The sequence below is a fragment of the Mastacembelus armatus genome, chromosome 13 (assembly GCF_900324485.2).
Source record: "Mastacembelus armatus chromosome 13, fMasArm1.2, whole genome shotgun sequence".
NCBI classification, from domain to species: Eukaryota; Metazoa; Chordata; class Actinopteri; order Synbranchiformes; family Mastacembelidae; genus Mastacembelus; species Mastacembelus armatus.
The window spans coordinates 1,882,210-1,889,483 of record NC_046645.1 but is presented as its reverse complement, the minus strand read 5'-3'; positions in this window follow the sequence as shown (position 1 = coordinate 1,889,483).

Genomic DNA, 7,274 nt, shown 5'->3' with positions numbered 1-7,274 from the left:
AATGTTAGGTAGATTTGCAAGAGTGCGAGGATGCAGACTTTTGTCAAGAACGGCCTAAATCATTTCTGGGTCAAAGGCTTTGACTTTTACACTCTTGGTGAGCCACTGTGAGATATCTGAAATATAATCCAATCTCTTGTAGACTTACAGAACCTAGTCAGTATATGGGTGTTTTTGACTTCTACTGTAAATGTTCATTTGCTAGATTTGAGAAAAGGCACTTCTTTGATTTGTCTCTCAGCCACTACACTCCAGGCACATAGTGCTGATTCTTAGTGGTATCAACAATACCAGCAAAGTGTCTAACTTGTCTAATTCTATGTTAATATAAATATTTGCAATTGCATTTACAGCATTTATCTGCTGTGCTATGCACATAGCAGTCTTTTGTTTGGGTATATACAAACCTGATTTCATGGTTAGACCTTTTTTTTATTATTATTATTTTTTGCTTTATTACTGAGATCAACACAGGACTTCAAACATGTTTGTAGGTCCATACTTGAACAATCACACAACCGGGTTTGCCTCTGGCTCATGAAAGTGGAGTCTGTTTGTCAGGAAGTGAAGTTTTAAGCCCCACAGAGGACCAGACTGGAGCCTCATGGCAGCTCTGCAAAAGAGAGCTTTATTTTTAGCAGTTGAACAACAGGATTGAGAAAAGGAGGCCAATTCTACCTGGCATGCTATGTAGGAATGATGACATCGGCTCAGTGGAGTGTAAACTGAGCAAGGGGAGGTTGGTACAGTTTGATAGGTTGAATGCTGTTGGGAGATAGAATAGGGTGAATAGTGAAATGAAAAGAGAAAAGACAGTGGTGCAGGTGACAGATGTCAAACAACATATGACTCAGGTCAGAAGGTTCCTCTGATGAACAACCACAAGAATGATTTATAGGATTCCCAGCATCGCCTGGCAAAAGAAGAAAGAAACATAGAAAAAGTGCAATTACAGTTCATGCAAACATTGGCTCACAACCCCAAAGTCATATTCTCTAGAAGCTATTTTTATATCAATTTAAATATCAAACACTTCTCTCTGTAAACAGCGAGGAGAAAAGTTATAACAAATATTATTCAAGAAAATAAATCCCAGAGTAAACAGCAAGATGGCTCAATGCTTAGCATCCCAGATAACATCAGCATATTTCAGGTTTGCTAATCAGAATATGACCTTTTACTGTGGGCTAGCGTTCACATAATATTACACGGAATACTTGCTATCAAAGTAACATCAGAATATATATGTACAAGAAGTAAGCACAATACATTTTGGTATGATCACCCAAAGTTTTCCCAGAATCTAGTCTATTATTTAGCAGTTGTTTACCTTTGACCTCTTTTTTTTTTTGTGTACATACATGAATGTACCATGCTGAAAGCTCTCTGTATAATCACATTACACGTATACTAAAATCTCAAACCTGGCTCAGTATGTGATTGGTGGTACTGCTCGTTGGAGATAGTGCTCATCTCAGTGAGTTCTGCTTTTTAGCAATTCGTTCAGGTGCCGCAAACAAGTGAATTCAATGCTCCCCTCGTGACAGGCTGCAGATACTGTGCCTTTAGGGTTTGGCATGACAGGCTTTTGTAGCTTTGTTAGTAGTTTTGTTGTTTTGAGCATTGGTGAATTAGTGGATATGGGAAAAATCTGAACTTACTACGTTAGCACTCACCTGCATGGAAAATGCAGTATATGCTTTTAGGAAACCGTTTACGCAGCTTTTTATTTGTCATCCAAGATATCCTACCATTGTGCTTAGAGCAGAAGGAGTGCATTGTTAAAAGCATTTGAGGTTTGTCAGTGTGAGAATGGGGGAAAAAATCAGTTTGACATTCAACAGCCCACAGTAAGTACTCTCCAGTGCACAGCACAGACAGTATGTTCCCAATCCCAAACAATCACAGAGGACCTGCATTATCTTAGCATACATTTCAGCTTGTGTTCCCTCTAAACCACCTGTATCCAGCTAAACCTCTGACAGACCCAACTACACCCAACCATCCCCTTGAAATGCCACCAGCAGTTGAGATGCAAACAACACATCAGGCCAAACTATACAACAGTATGTTTTGGAGGCATGTGTGTAGGTTAGTGAGCTATTTAATGACAAATCCAATCTGCAAGTCACAGGGGTGGCAGGCGTGTGTGTTTACTTGGCTTACAAGGCAGTGCTACACAGGAAGGGCTTCTCTTCTTTCCATTACAATGGGCAGATTGGGAAACGGATCACACTCTGCATTCATTAGTGAGCACACGAGTGATTATGGCGTACTGACCTCCACCTTTCTCATAGGGAAGTATTTATCAAGGGGGAATGAGTGTTCCCCCTTATAAACACCTTTGATTTCAGCTTTTTCCAAGTATGACCACCATTAGCAGTTAAGTCGCATTAGGTGCAATTAAAAGAAATGACAAGGAGGTAATCACTGGGTGCCCAGAGCAATTGACTCCAATGATGTGTCAGAAATATGCATACAGAGAAGAAGACAGTGGCTCTGGACCCAGTTCAATTCAATTCAATTCAATTCAATTCAATTTTATTTGTATAGCGCCAAATCACAATACAAATCATCTCAAGGCACTTTACAAAAACTAAAACTAAAAACCCAACAATTCCCTTATGAGCAAGCACTTGGCGACAGTGGAGAGGAAAAAACTCCCTTTAACGGAAGAAAAAAACCTCCAGCAGAACCGGGCTCAGTTTGGGCGGCCATCTGCCTCGACCGGTTGGGGTGAGTGGATAGAGCAGAGAGAAAAGAACAGCAACAATAAACAACAAATAGACACTGCAAGTTGGTGGGGCCAGTAACTGCACATCAGCGATATACAGCTCCAGGACCAGGGACACCTGCAGAAGGTACAGAGAGAGAGAGAGAGAGAGAGAGGGAGGGAGAGAGCACAAACTAGGGGAGAGAGAGAGCACAAGGTTAGTAACATTCAATGGTGGAATATACATGAGGTCGGAGAGAAGGGGGAGGGGGGGGGGCGGGTAGGGTAGGGGAGCTCAGTGCACCAATGGTCCTTGGGCAGTCTAGGCCTATAGCAGCATAACTAACTAAGGGATGGTTCAGGGTTGCCTGAAGCCAGCCCTAACTATATGCTTTGTCAAAGAGGAAGGTTTTAAGTCTAGCCTTAAAAGTACAGAGAGTGTCTGCCTCCTGAACCCAGGCTGAGAGCTGGTTCCACAGGAGAGGAGCTTGATAGCTAAAGGCTCTGCCTCCCATTCTGCTTTTGAGAACTCTGGGAACCACAAGTAGGCCTGCACTCTGAGAGCGAAGTGGTCTATTGGGATAATATGGTACTATGAGGTCTTTAAGGTATGAAGGAGCTTGATTATGAAGGGATTTGTATGTGAGAAGAAGGATTTTAAATTCTATTCTATATTTTACAGGGAGCCAATGAAGAGAAGCCAATATAGGAGAAATATGATCTCTCTTGCTAGTTCCTGTCAGGACTCTGGCTGCGGCATTCTGGATTAATTGGAGGCTTTTTATTAAGATATTAGGACATCCAGATAGTAATGAGTTACAGTAATCTAGCCTTGAGGAAACAAACGCATGGACTAGTTTTTCTGCATCATTTTGAGACAGGATGTTCCTAATTTTGGAAATGTTGCGCAGGTGAAAGAATGCAGTTCTAGAAATTTGTTTTATGTGTGAGTTAAAGGACATGTCCTGGTCAAAAATAACTCCAAGGTTTTTTACAGTAGTGCTGGAGGCCAGGGCTATGCCATCTAGAGTAGCTATAATTTTAGAAAAGTTATTTCTGAGATTTTTAGGCCCAAATATAATGACTTCTGTTTTCTCCGAGTTTAAAAGTAAAAAGTTACTGGTCATCCAAGCCTTTATGTCAGTTAGACAGGCTTGAAGTCTGGTTAACTGGTTTGTGTTAACAGGTTTAATAGATAGATATAACTGAGTGTCATCCGCATAGCAGTGGTAATTAATAGAGTGCTTCCTAATGATATATCCTAAAGGAAGCATGTACAGGGTGAACAGAATCGGTCCTAGCACAGAACCTTGTGGAACTCCATAACTAACTTTTGTTCGTGTGGAAGGTTCATCATGGACATGAACAAACTGGAATCTGTCCGATAAATAGGATTGGAACCACTTTAACGCTGTTCCTCTGATACCAATCACATGCTCCAGTCTCTGTAATAAGATGTTGTGGTCAATGGTGTCGAATGCTGCACTAAGGTCTAGGAGGACAAGTATCGAAACAAGTCCATTATCTGAGGCTAAGAGAAGATCGTTGGTAACTTTCAACAGTGCTGTTTCTGTACTATGATGTGCTCTAAATCCTGATTGGAAATCTTCAAATAGTTCATTCCTGTGTAAGTGGTCTAATAGCTGCTTAGCAACAGCTTTTTCTAGGATTTTAGAAATAAATGGCAGGTTGGATATTGGTCTATAATTAGCCAAGACACCTGGATCAAGACTAGGCTTTTTGAGTAAAGGTTTGATTACTGCAGTCTTAAAGGCCTGTGGTACGTAGCCTGATACTAGAGATAAATTTACCAAGTCCAATAAAGATGAGTTCATTAATGGCAGGGTGCCTTTAAGCAGTCTAGTCGGGATGGGGTCCAAGAGACACGTTGATGATTTCGATGAAGCAACTACTGATGTAAATTCAGAGAGATCTATAGGAGAGAAGCAGTCTAAACATAACTGAGGTCCTACAGATGATTCAAGAGCTACTGTAGTAAAAGATTCATTTATTGCAGGTATAGGAAGCATCTGCTGAATTTTATCTCTAATAGTTGTGATTTTATTTGTAAAGAAACTCATAAATTCATCACTGCTGAGAGCTAAGGGAACACTGGGCTCAACGGAGCTGTGACTTTTTGTCAGCCTGGCTACAGTGCTGAAAAGAAACCTGGGATTGTTCTTATTTTCCTCTATTAGTGATGAATAGTATGCAGTTCTGGCTTTACGGAGAGCTTTTTTATATGTTAGTAGACTGTTTTTCCAGGCTAGAAAAATTTCCTCTAAGTTTGTGGAACGCCACTTCCTTTCCAGCCTTCGTGATGCCTGCTTTAAGGTACGAACATGTAAATTATACCATGGGGCTAGTCTTCTCTGAATCACTAACTTCTTTTTCAGAGGGGCTACAGAATCAAGCGTTTCACGCAGTGAGGTTACAGCGCTGTCAACAACATGATCAATTTGGTAGGGAGTAGGATTAAGGCAGCTGCCCTCCACTATGTTTATACTTGGCATAGATGCAAATAAAGATGGAATCATTTTCTTAAATTTATTAACAGCGTTGTCAGATAAACATCTGCTGTAGTGGAATTTTCTTCCAGACGCTGCATGATCCATCATTTTAAATTCGAAAGTTATTAAAGAATGATCTGACAAAACAGGATTTGGGGGGAAAATTATTAGATGTTCAATTTCGATGCCATAGGTCAGAACAAGATCAAGGGTGTGATTAAAACAGTGGGTGGGTTTATTAACGTTTTGAATGAAACCAATTGAATCTAATATAGAATTAAATGCAATGCTGAGGCTGTTATTTTCAACATCTACATGAATGTTAAAATCTCCCACTATAATGACTTTATCTGATCTAAGCACTAAATCAGACAGGAAGTCAGGGAATTCAGTTAAAAACTCTGAGTAAGGAACAGGTGGACGGTACAAAGTGACAAGTAGAACTGGTTTTTGTGTTTTCCAGTTTGTATGTCCAGTTCAGGTTCTAATTTAAAAAAAGAATGCCCCCACTAACTCAGATGTCATAGAAACAGCTTAATGTTAAAAAAAACCTCAGGGGATGAAAGGCCAAGCTTGAAACCCAACAAATAACGACTATATTTACACAGGGTCTGTTGCAAAGATCTCCGGACCACACTCTTCAGCCAATTAGAATAAAAAATGTTGTTTGATTGTGCTCTGAGAAAAGCTGTTGATTTCTTTAAGATTACTTTAGTAATAATCTTAATCTAAATCACTCAATGATCTTATTACCCATCTGATATTATACAATTCTTCTCCACTTGTATATTTTTCTTGTTTCAGAATGTTATTCATAAATAATGCTGGCGGCCTCTGAGATAGTGACTGAAATGTAAATGAGAGATGGTTTCTAACTCCCTTGTTCCACCCTTGGTTTCTGGTCTTCCAGGGAGTTATTTTTGAGGCAAATTTAGGTCACGACTCTTAAGGTGTTATTTTTAAACATCAGTCTGAGCCACAATAAATTCAAGCATGCTTGAATTTGCATTTGTAAAAGGACAGCTTGGAGACTGTGTGTGTGTGTGTGTGTGTGTGTGTGGTTTCTTAGCCTATTCTTTTTTTTTTTCTCTTTATTCCTTAGATGTCAATTATTTCAAGAAGATGCAGACAACACAAGCGAATAGTTGTTTCTGGCTTCGCTCGGAACAGTTGTGATGTGGAATGAGACGGTGCTCTATCTGACACCCTCACTGTCAGGATATTGAAGTAAAAGTGCCTGGACACTGTGTGTCATGGCTTTTAGTTTCTAGATTCCATGTTACAACAATCCTCAGCGTTTATATTTGGATTTTGAGGGGCTTACTTCTATTTGTTACAGACTTTAACTTTGCCATTAGTGTTTGACTGTAGTGACTGACCACATTTTGGGATGCGGGTAAATGATATGCAGAAAATGACTTTCGAGGCCACAGCATGTCGTTGATGGCTTTTCCATTTGACCCCTTTTCCATTACTGAATTTGACAGAGCTAGTATTTAATACTGTGCCACTATTCTGGGCTTTTCAAAAATCCAATTAGGCTCCTGAATTTACTGGATTATGACACAACCATATGGGATTTAAAAAGCCTCAGTTCAAGCTTTGCAGAAGAATTATCATAGATATTTTACAGGGAGAAATTAATTGGTGTTCTACTTGTGTGTAAAATCATACAAATGTAAAATAAACAATCAATTTGCCCTCTGGTGTGATCACGCACATGTTTTTTTTTTCTGCAATTTTTACATTTCTCAAAAGAGAGACTGGGCTTGGTGTACTGTATGGCTGTAATCCTGCAAGATGTAAAAAGTGTTTAATATCAGATGACATTTGTACTTTTCCTGCAGAAATCACTGTAACTAACATCAGTGGTTTGACTCCGTTAGGAGACAAGAAAAGTTTTGGTCATTTTACGTCTAACTATTCCCAGGACTCCCCAGAATGACCTTCTAATAAACCTGATAATAGTTAAAGTTAATTTGCATTATATTGCAATTTGCATTCAGAGAAAAAAAAAGTATGCTTGATTTTGCTCCTTACACAAACTAATG